We start from the raw sequence: 12233 nt of genomic DNA, 5'->3' as shown, positions 1-12233 counted from the left end.
TGATAATGACAGATTTTATTTTATTGGGCTCCAAAATCACAGTGAATGGTGATTACAGCCATGAAATTAAATGATTCTTGCTCCTTGGAAGGAAACCTAAATAATATTTAAAAAAAAAAAAAGAGATATCATATTGTTGACAAAGGTCCATATAGTTGAAGCTATGGTCTTTCCAGTAGTCATGTATGAATGTGAGAGCTGAAGCATAAAGAAGACTGAGGGCCAAAGAATTGATACTTTCTAATTTTGGTGCTGGAAAAGACTGTTGAGAATCCCTTCGACAGCAAGGAGATCAAACCCGTCAATCCTAAAGGAAATAAACCCTAAATATTCATTGGAAGTACTGATACTGAATCTCCAATACTTTGGTCTTTGATGTGAAGAGCTGACTCATTGGAAAAGATTCTGATGCTGGGAAGGATTGAAGGTAACAGGGGAAGGGGGTGGCCGAGGATGAGGTGGTTTGATAGCACCACCAATTTAGTAGACATGAATTTGAGAAAAACCCAGCAGATAGTGGAGGGCAGAAAAGCCTGTTGTGCTGCAGTGCATCAAGTCATAGAGTCCAACTTGACTTAGCAACTGAACAACAAACAACAAATACATTTTGTTTTTTCACAAAGAAAAATTCTGAAAGAAAGAGTTCATTGCTATAAAGTATAGAAATTATTGAGCTAGACGTGTTGCCTCTTCAAATATTAATATGAATTTAGTTATAAATGTCATACCACTGTAGATATCACTTGCATTATAATCATGAATGACAGATATTTTTAAATGATACACAATATTTTAGCTTCAATTATTAAACAAGGTCTTAGTCCTCATTAAAATCTAATATTGATATATTAATGAAAGAAATAATTGATTATGCATGTCTATTTTTGAATATCATTATTTATAAACTTGTGGTAATAAATTTGTGATCTTGTCCAATACACATATAATTCACAACTGTGTTTTAATGACCATCATACCTGAAAAAATACTATGAAAGATAAGATGTATAGATCTAAAAGAAAGCAACCCATCAAGGGTTGTGATGACTTATGCTGAGTAGCATGTTTAACCCAAACAAACTGTTCACACATGCTTTTACTGAAATGTTGCTAATAAACATTTAGTAACTAATAGGAATGTTTTTGAAACTGTTAGTAAATTGGCTTAAACCTCTTCTTAATCTCTTTACAAGATTTTTAAAAGAAAGAAAAAAATCCTATTTCCAATTATCTTATTTTTGGTTGTTTGTTTTTATGTACATTGAAAGTTAGTTGCTCAGTCTTGTCCAACTCCTTGTGATCCCATGGACTGGAATTCTCCAGGCAAGAATACCCCAATGAGTTACCGTTCCCTTCTCCAGAAGATCTCCTGACCCAGGGATTGAACCCAGATCTCCTGCATTGCAGGCAGATTCTTTATCCTCTGAGCCACCAGAAAGTCCTTTTATATGCATTATATAAGATTAGTTATGAAATCTCATTATGAAAATAAAATCATATGATAACTTCTACAATTCTACATACCTGTTTTCATATTGATGTTGATCATAGCACAAATTTCTTTTGAAAAGCATTAACTCTCATTTATTGTAAAAGGTTTATGTTGAAAGAACAAACATTTATATTCACTTTCAGTTTAATATTAGTTCATCAACAGGTTATTGGTTATAATCACTTGTCATTCAAGAAAACATCAACAAATTTAGAGCAATATATTATTTTTTGTAAAAGAAAAATATATCATTCATTTTAACTTTGACAATTCTCAAGGAATATATAGTGCTATGTTAGTGTGTACAAAGATTTTCATTATAATTTTTCTCAACACAAAAATAAACTCAAAATGGATTAAAGATCTAAACGTAAGACCAGAAACTATAAAACTCCTAGAGGAGAACATAGGCAAAACACTCTCTGGCATACATCACAGCAGGATCCTCTATGACCCACCTCCCAGAATATTGGAAATAAAAACAAAAATAAACAAATGGGACCTAATTAACCCTAAAAGCTTCTGCATATCAAAGGAAACTATTAGCAAGGTGAAAAGACGGCCTTCAGAATGGGAGAAAATAATAGCAAATGAAGCAACTGACAAACAACTAATCTCAAAAATATACAAGCAACTCCTACAGCTCTACTCCAGAAAAATAAATGACCCAATCAAAAAATGGGCCAAAGAACTAAATAGACATTTCTCCAAAGAAGACATACAGATGGCTAACAAACACATGAAAAGATGCTCAACATCACTCATTATCAGAGAAATGCAAATCAAAACCACTATGAGGTACCATTTCACTCCAGTCAGAATGGCTGCGATCCAAAAGTCTACAAGCAATAAATGCTGGAGAGGGTGTGGAGAAAAGGGAACCCTCTTACACTATTGGTGGGAATGCAAACTAGTACAGCCACTATGGAGAACAGTGTGGAGATTCCTTAAAAAACTGGAAATAAAACTGCCTTATGATCCAGCAATCCCACTGCTGGGCATACACACTGAGGAAATCAGAAGGGAAAGAGATACGTGTACCCCAATGTTCATCACAGCACTGTTTATAATAGCCAGGACATGGAAGCAACCTAGATGTCCATCAGCAGATGAATGGATAAGAAAGCAGTGGTACATATACACAATGGAGTATTACTCAGCCATTAAAAAGAATACATTTGAATCAGTTCTAATGAGGTGGATGAAACTGGAGCCTATTATACAGAGTGAAGTAAGCCAGAAAGAAAAACACCAATACAGTATACTAACGCATATATATGGAATTTAGAAAGATGGTAGCAATAACCCTGTGTACAAGACAGCAAAAGAGACACTGATGTATAGAACAGTCTTATGGACTCTGTGGGAGAGGGAGAGGGTGGGAAGATTTGGGAGAATGGCATTGAAACATTTATAATATCATGTATGAAATGAGTTGCCAGTCCAGGTTCAATGCACAATACTGGATGCTTGGGGCTAGTGCACTGGGACGACCCAGAAGGATGGTATGGGGAGGGAGGAGGGAGAAGGGTTCAGGATGGGGAACACATGTATACCTGTGGTGGATTCCTTTTGATATTTGCAAAACTAATACAATTTTGTAAAGTTTAAAAATAAAATAAAATTGTAGTTGGAAAAAAATTTTACATTTAAATGTATTTTATTATAACAATAACTATATTTGGGATATTTTGGTACACAAGTATGGTATGTTGAATCAGCTGAAAGTATATACACAGTGAGAGCAATATGACAAAGTCTCTGCTTCCCTGAAGCTATATACTTTATGAAATGAGTTAGAATTCCAATAGCAAGCCATATATCAAGCTGTAAAAACTAAATTTTTTTATGACTTAGATAAAAATTTAAATAAAGACTATTAAAAATACTATTTCTTGCTGTACTTCTGCAGAACATATAATAAATACATGGATGTATATGCTTGCCAGCATGTTCTTGCTGTAGGAACTCTACTATATTGCTGGGAAAGATTGAAAGCAGGAGGAGATCTGGATGACAGAGGATGAGATGGTTGAATGGCATCACCAACTCGATGGACATGAGTTTGAGCAAGCTCCGGGATTTCCTAATGGACAGGAAAGCCTGGCGTGCTACAGTCCATGGGGTCTCAAAGAGTCAGAAACGTCTGAGCGACTGAACTGAACTGATCTTAAAGGGAAGGATCATGCCTTGCTCATGTTTATATTCTTAAAACAAATATCTGGAAATATTGAGCTTGATATTTTTGTTGAATTTAAATTTTGCTCATTAATGAGAACTTATGCTGAGATATCTGGATGGCATCACTGACTCGATGGACATGAGTTTGGGTGAACTCTGGGAGTTGGTGATGGACAGGGAGGCCTGGTGAGCTGCGATTCATGGGGTTGCAAAGAGTCGGACATGACTGAGTGACTGAACTGAACTAAACTGATGCATATTAATACAAGAAAAATAAATCAAAACCAGTTCCCTAATATTCCTGAATCAGTAGTAAGTAAAGAGTAACTTGGCAATATCTTAGCTTTCTGCCAGTTCAGCTTCAGAAATGATACTAAATTGCATTGCCTTGCTTACTTCTTAACAAATGGTTGTTTTATTTATATTAATAATCATTCTGTATGACATTAATATTGCTTTTATAGCTCAGAAATGTAATTATTACTTTCCTAGACCTGTTACAGTTAACATAAGATAGTACAAATACTTTTATAATTTGAGACCATAAAGAAAAATACCTCAAAAATCTTAATTAGGAAAGAAAATATTTCACTACAGTATTTACAGGAAGAATGAAAGAAACACTCTGTATCATAAATAATTACAAAGAAATTGATAAATTCAATGCATACTTTTCCCAGTTATTCAACCACATAAAGTAAGTAAACCCTGAACTTGACATTCCAGGGACCTACTTAGAAAATTCTGGAAGATGATATATTTTTAAAAGCATTTAATAAGCTTTCACCTACATTTCTGTTTTGAAATAGTTTTTTCCAATTAAACTGAAAAAGTAAAAATGATTTAGGCTTTTCTTTGATGTGATAACCCCATATGTCAGAGTTATGGCATATAATTTCAGATAACACAAAGAAATAAAGACTAATTTAAGGGTATATTTTCTGATATACAATTGTATGATTATAATAAATAGATATGTACTAAAATCTCATGTTCTCTGTTGATTGAAATAGCATTAGATTATAAGCAGACATTGAAAACATGGCTATAGATTTTAAATTGGGTTGCTAACAAAGCAGTTCACTGACATGAGTACTGAATTCAGAGAATTACTTAAGAAACACATTGGAAAAATAATATTTAAAAATCTTTTTTTTCCTCAAGTGTCCCAATCACTTTTTATTAAGTGGTCCTTTCTATTGATTGAATTATTGCCCATTGGCTTATTATTTCTAAGGTCAGTATGTAGCATTTTTAAAAGCAAAATCGTGTGAATAAGAACAGTGCTTGGCCTCAATAACAGAATAAACTTCTTCCGGTGAAAAGTTATCAAAACATTTATTCAATCAGGAAAAAAATGGTTTGTTTATCATGGGGAGTTGTCTCTTTGTTTTGTGAATCATTGGAAAGCATAAAAATAATCTTCAGGGGATTTATTATTCAAAGTAAGAGATCTGAGTTCTAAAAACCATGGTTGTGACAAAGGGAGAGTCAGCTCTCAGCACTGAATGACACTATCTGAAAAAGAATATCCTGGGAAGTATTAGTTAAATGCGTAAGGAGGCTTCCTAAAGCCCTTGAAAGTACCTACATATTGAAATTTACAAAAGTCATTTATGGTGCTAGGCAAGTGCTTTCAGTTCAGTTCAGTCACTCAGTCATATCTGACTATTTGCGACCCCATGAATTGCAGCACGCCAGGCCTCCCTGTCCATCACCAATGCCCAGAGTTCACCCAAACTCATCTCCATCGAGTCAGTGATGCTATCCAGCCATCTCATCCTCTGTTGTCCCCTTCTCCTCTTGCCCCAATCCCTCCCAGAATCAGTCTTTTCCAATGAGACAATTCACATGAGGTAGCCAAAGTACTGGAGTTTCAGCTTTAGCATCATTCCTTCCAAAGAACATCCAGGACTGATCTTCTTTAGAATGGACTGGTTGGATCTCCTTGCAATCCAAGGGACTCTCAAGAGTCTTCTCCAACACCACAGTTCAAAAGCATCAATTATTCAGCCCTCAGCTTTCTTCACAGTCCAACTCTCACATCCATACAAGACCACTGGAAAAACCATAGCCTTGACTAGACGGATCTTTGTTGGCAAAGTAACGTCTCTGCTTCTGAATATGCTATCTAGGTTGGTCATAACTTTCCTTCCAAGGAGTAAGCGTCTTTTAATTTCATGGCTGCAGTTACCATCTGTAGTAATTTTGGAGCCCAGAAAAATAAAGTCTGGCACTGTTTCCACTGTTTCCCCATCTATTTCCCATGAAGTGATGGGACCAGATGCCATGATCTACGTTTTCTGAATGTTGCACTTTAAGCCAACTTTTTCACTCTCCTCTTTCACTTTCTTCAAGAGGCTTTTTAGTTCCTCCTCACTTTCTGCCATAAGGGTGGTGTCATCTGCATATCTGAGGTTATTGATATTTCTCCCAGCAATCTTGAATCCAATCTTGAATCCAGCTTGGGATTCATCCAGCCCAGCATCTCTCATGATGTACTCTGCATAGAAGTTAAATAAGCAGGGTGACAATATACAGCCTTGACGTACTCCTTTTCCTATTTGAAACCAGTCTGTTGTTCCATGTCCAGTTCTAACTGTAGCTTCCTGACCTGCATACAAGTTTCTCAAGAGGCAAGTCAGGTGTTCTGGTATTCCCATCTCTTTCAGAATTGTCCACAGTTGATTGTTATCCACACAGTCAAAGGCTTTAGCATAGTCAATAAAGCAGAAATAGATGCTTTTCTGGAACTCTCTTGCTTTTTCCATGATCCAGAAGATGTTGGCAATTTGATCTCTGGTTCCTCTGCCTTTTCTAAAACCAGCTTGAACATCTGGAAGTTCATGGGTCATGAACTGTGGAAGCCTGGCTTGGAGAATTTTGATCATTACTTTACTAGCGTGTGATGAGTGCAATTGTGTGGTAGTTTGAGCATTTGGGGCATTGCCTTTCTTTGGAATTGGAATGAAAACTGACCTTTTCCAGTCCTGTGGGCACTGCTGAGTTTCCCAAATTTGCTGGCGTATTGAGTGCAGCACTTTCACAGCATCATATTTCAGGATTTGAAATAGCTCAACTGGAATTCCATCACCTCCACTAGCTTTGTTCTTAGTGATGCTTTCTAAGGCCCACTTGACTTCACATTCCAGGATGTCTGGCACTAGGTGAGTGATCACACCATCGTGATTTCTTGGTCGTGAAGGTATTTTTGTACAGTTCTTCTGTGTATTCTTGCGACTTCTTCTTAATGTCTTCTGCTTTGTTAGGTCCATATCATTTCTGTCTTTTATCGAGCCTATCTTTGCATGAAATGTTCCCTTGGTATCTCAATTTTCTTGAAGGGATCTCTCTAGTCTTTCCCATTCTGTTGTTTTCCTCTATTTCTTTGCATTGATTGCTGAGGAAGGCTTTCTTATCTCTCCTTGCTATTCTTTGGAACTCTGCATTCAGATGCTTATATCTTTCCTTTTCTCCTTTGCTTTTCACTTTTCTTTTCACAGCTATTTGTAAGGCCTCCCCAGAGAGCCATTTTGCTTTTTTGCATTTCTTTTCCATGGGGATAGTCTTGACCCTGTCTCCTGTACAATGTCATGAATCTCCATCCATAGTTCATCAGGCACTCTACCTATCAGATCTAGTCCCTTAAACCTATTTCTCACTTCCACTGTATAATCATAAGGAATTTTATTTAGGTCATACCTGAATGGTCTAGTGCTGTTCCCTACTTTCTTCAATTTCAGTCTGAATTTGGCAATAAGGTGTTCATGATCTCAGCCACAGTCAGCTCCTGGTCTTGTTTTTGCTGACTGTATAGAGCTTCTCCATCTTTGGCTGCAAAGAATATAATCAATCTGATTTCGGTGTTCACCATCTGGTGATGCCCATATGTAGAGTTTTCTCTTGTGTTATTGGAAGTGGTTCTTTGCTATGACCAGTACGTTCTCTTGGCAAAACTCTATTAGTCTTCGCCCTGCTTCATTCCATATTCCGAGGCCAAATTTGCCTCATACTCTTGGTGTTTCTTGACTTCCTACTTTTGCATTCCAGTGCCCTATAATGAAAAAGACATCTTTTTTGGGGTATGCATTCTAGAAGGTCTTGTAGGTTTTCATAGAACCATTCAACTTCAGCTTCTTCTTCTGAAGAGAAGATTTAAATATACAATATTTAAAAACATGACCATTTTCTTCCCATTTCTCTATAAAAGCATTTGAAACATTTGCAATGTATGTAGACATTCTGCTCCAGTGGGAAACATTGGAAAACTTTTCTTTAGCATATTTTACTTATTCATTTACTTATCCATTAAATAAATATTGTATGTACATGTGCTAAGTTGCTTCAGACTTGTCTGACTCTTTGTGATCCGATGGACCACAGCCCACCAGGATCCTCTATAAAATGCCTAATATTCAACAGTTACAGGACTCAATTCTGAAATCTCATTGCCTAATATCAAATGCAGTGATCACAGAGGGGTAAAGAGTATATAAACCGGAAGAAGAGACAGCTACTCCAAATTGCAGTTGATTAAAATCAACTTTCCAAAGGAAGAGACATGATGAATTTCAGTAGTGAAGTAAAGGAGCAACCCCTCATCCAAGGAGTGGCAGCTGCATGGGTGCAGGAGGGCCAAGAGGAGCTACTCCACATTCAAAGTCAGGAGGGGCAGCTCTGAGAAGATACCCCTCATCCAAGGTAAGGAGCAGTGGCTGCACTTTGCTGGAGCAGCCATGAAGAGATACCCCGCGGCCAAGGTAACAGAAATCCAAGTAAGATGGAAGGTGTTGCGAGAGGGCATCAGAGGGCAGACACAATGAAACCATAATCACAGAAAACTAGCCAATCTGATCACACAGATCACAGCCTTGTTTAACTCAATGAAACTAAGCCATGCTCGTGGGGCCACCCAAGATGGACAGGTCATGGTGGAGAGGTCTGACAGAATGTGGTCCACTGGAGAAGGGAATGGCAAACCACTTCAGTATTCTAGCCTTGAGAACCCCATGAACAGTTATGAAAAGGCAAAAAGATAGGATGCTGAAAGAGTAACTCCCCAGGTCGGTAAGTGCCCAATATCCTACTGGAGATCGGTGGAGAAATAACTCCAGAAAGAATGAAGGTACGGGGCCAAAGCGAAAACAATATCCAGTTATGGATGTGACTGGTGATAGAAGCAAGGTCCAATGCTGTAATATTGCATAGGAACCTGGAATGTCAGGTTCATGAATCAAAGCAAATTGGAAGTGGTCAAACAGGAGATGGCAAGAGTAAATGTTGACATTCTATGAATCAGTGAACTAAAAGGGAATGGAATGGGTGAATTTAACTCAGATGACCATTATATCTACTACCGTGCACAGGAATCCCTTAGAAGAAATGGAGTAGCCATCATGATCAACAAAAGAGTCCAAAATGCAGTACTTGGATACAATCTCAAAAACGACAGAATGATTTCTGTTTGTTTCCAAAGCAAACCATTCAATACTATGGTAATCCAAGCCTATGCCACAACCAGTAAAGCTGAAGAAGCTGAAGGTAAACGGTTCTATGAAGACCTACAAGACCTTTTAGAACTAACATGCAAAATAGATGTCCTTTTCATTATAGGGGACTGGAATGCAAAGTAGGAAGTCAAGAAACACCTGGAGTAACAGGCAAATTTGGCCTTGGAGTATGGAATGAAGGGCAAAGGCTAATAGAGTTTTGCCAAGTGAATGCACTGGTTATAGCAAAAACGCTCTTCCAGTAACACAAGAGAAGACTCCACACATGGGCATCACCAGATGGTCAACACCAAAATCAGATTGATTATATTCTTTGCAGCCAAAGATGGAGAAGCTCTATACAGTCAGCAAAAAACAAGACCAGGAGCTGACTGTGGCTCAGATCCTGAACTCCTTATTGCCAAATTCAGACTGAAATTGAAGAAAGTAGGCAACAGCACTAGACCATTCAGGTATGACCTAAATCAAATCCCTTATGATTATACAGTGGAAGTGAAAAATAGATTTAAAGGACTAGATCCAATAGACAGAGTGATGAACTATGGATGGGCATTCGTGACATTGTACAGGGAACAGTGATCAAGATCATCCCCATGGAAAAAAAATGCAAAAAAGCAAACTGATTGTCTGAGGAGGCCTTACAAATAGCTGTGAAAAGACAGGAAATGAAAAGCAAAGCAGGAAAGGAAAGATATAAGCATCTGAATGCAGAGTTCCAAAGAATAGAAAGTAAAGATAAGAAAGCCTTCCTCAGCGATCATTGCAAAGAAATAGAGGAAAACAACAGAATGAGAAAGACTAGAGATCACTTCAAGAAAATAAAGTTACCAAAGGAACATTTCATGCAAAGATGGGCTTGATAAAGGACAGAAATGGTATAGACCTAACAGAAGCAGAAGATATTAAGAAGAGGTGGCAAGAATACACAGAAGTACTGTACCTAAAAGAGGTTCATGACCAAGATAATCACAATGGTGTGATCACTCACTTAGAGCCAGACATCCTATAATGCAAAGTCAAGTGGGCCTTAGAAAGCATCACTACAAACAAAGCTAGTGGAGGTGATGGAATACCAGTTGAGCTATTTCAAATTCTGAAAGATGATGCTGTGAAAGTGCTGCACTCAATATGCCAGCAAATTTGGAAAACTTAGCAGTGGCCACAGGATTGAGAAAGGTCAGTTTTCATTCCAATCCCAAAGAAAGGCAATGCCCAAAATGCTCAAATTACTGCACAATTGCACTCATCTCACACGCTAGTAAAGTAATGCTCAATATTATCCAAGCCAAGCTTCAGCAATATGTGAACTGTAAGCTTCTAAATGTTCAAGCTGGTTTTAGAAAAAGCAGAGGAACCAGAGATCAAATTGCCAACATCCGCTGGATCATCAAAAAAGCAAGAGAGTTCCAGAAAATCATCTAAATCTGCTTTACTGACTATGCCAAAGCCTTTGACTGTGTGGATCACAATAAACTGTGGAAAATTCTGAAAGAGATGGGAATACCAGACCACTTGACCTGCCTCTTGAGAAACCTGTATGCAGGTCAGGAAGCAACAGTTAGAACTGGACATGGAACAACAGACTGGTTCCAAATAGGAAAAGGAGTATGTCAAGGCTGGATATTGTCACCCTGCTTATTTAACTGCTATGCAGAGTACATCATGAGAAACCCTGGGCTGGAGGAAGCACAAGCTGGAATCAAGATTGCCGGGAGTAATATCAATAACCTCAGATATGCAGATGACACCACCCTTATGGCAGAAAGTGAAGAGGAACTAAAAAGCCTCTTGATGAAAGTGAAAGAGGAGAGTGAAAATGTGGCTTAAAGCTCAACATTCAGAAAACTAAGATCATCACATCTGGTCCCATCGCTTCATGGGAAGTGAAGGGGAAACAGTGGAAACAGTGTCAGACTTGATTTTTGGGGGCTCCAAAATCACTGCAGATAATGATTGCAGCCATGAAATTAAAAGACGCTTACTCCTTTGGAGGAAAGTTATGACCAACCTAGATAGCATATTAAAAAGCAGAGACATTACTTTGCCAGCAAATGTCCGTCTATTCAAGGCTACATTTTTTCCAGTGGGTGAGATGACAGAGGATGAGATGGCTGGATGGCATCACTGACTCAATGGACATGAGTTTGAGTAAACTCCATGAGTTGGTGATGGACAGGGAGGCCTGGCGTGCTGCGAATCATGGGGTCGCAAAGAGTCAGACATGACTGAGCGACTGAATTGAACTGACTGAAAGATCATTTAGACTCAGAGAGAAGAAAAGGATATTGCAGAAATAAGAGACAGTAAATGCTAATAAAAGTAGTACAGCTTACCAGGGTAGGGGGTGGGGGTGAGAGGGAGGACTAAACTAATTTGAATCTTCAGAAACAAAATACAAGGCACATCATGACTAAATATGTGCCTGGGAAACAGTCAGAGGCCATGTCATGGCCGCCCTTGAATATTAGGTGAACTACCCAGTGCTAAGTACTTCAGTTGTGTCCAACCCTTTGTCACCCTGGGCTGTAGCCCATCAGGCTCCTCTGTCAATGAGATTCTCTAGGCAAGAATACTAGAGAGGGCTGCCATGTCCTTCCTACAGAGGATCTTCTGACCCAGGGATTGAACCCATGTCTCTTACTTCTCCTGCACGGGCAGGTGGATTCTTTACCACTAACACCATCTGGGAAACCCAAAGTACTCAGTAAGTGATTAAAAAAATATGCTTGGATACTTTTAAGCAAAGGCATAATGTTGTTAAGCTGCATTTGACCAATAACTTTTAAGCTATGAATTTGATGAGAGCAAGTAGAAAGCAGAAAGAATGCTAAAACAGAAAAATATAAATAAGGCCTTTTCTGTGTGTTTGTTGGGAATGTTGTACTTGTGTGTGTGTGTTTCTTTTACCCTAAAAGACTAGTTGTTAAACAATTACCAACACTTGACTGGCTGTATCCTACTAGTGAACATTTAAGGACTACATCCTGTTATTTTTAAAATGTTCAGAAGCAAAAGTAGGATGGTGTGATATTAGTAAAAACAAAAACTCCA

Source organism: Bos mutus, chromosome 6 (genome assembly GCF_027580195.1).
Source record: "Bos mutus isolate GX-2022 chromosome 6, NWIPB_WYAK_1.1, whole genome shotgun sequence".
NCBI classification, from domain to species: Eukaryota; Metazoa; Chordata; class Mammalia; order Artiodactyla; family Bovidae; genus Bos; species Bos mutus.
Note: the sequence above shows the minus strand (reverse complement) of the source record.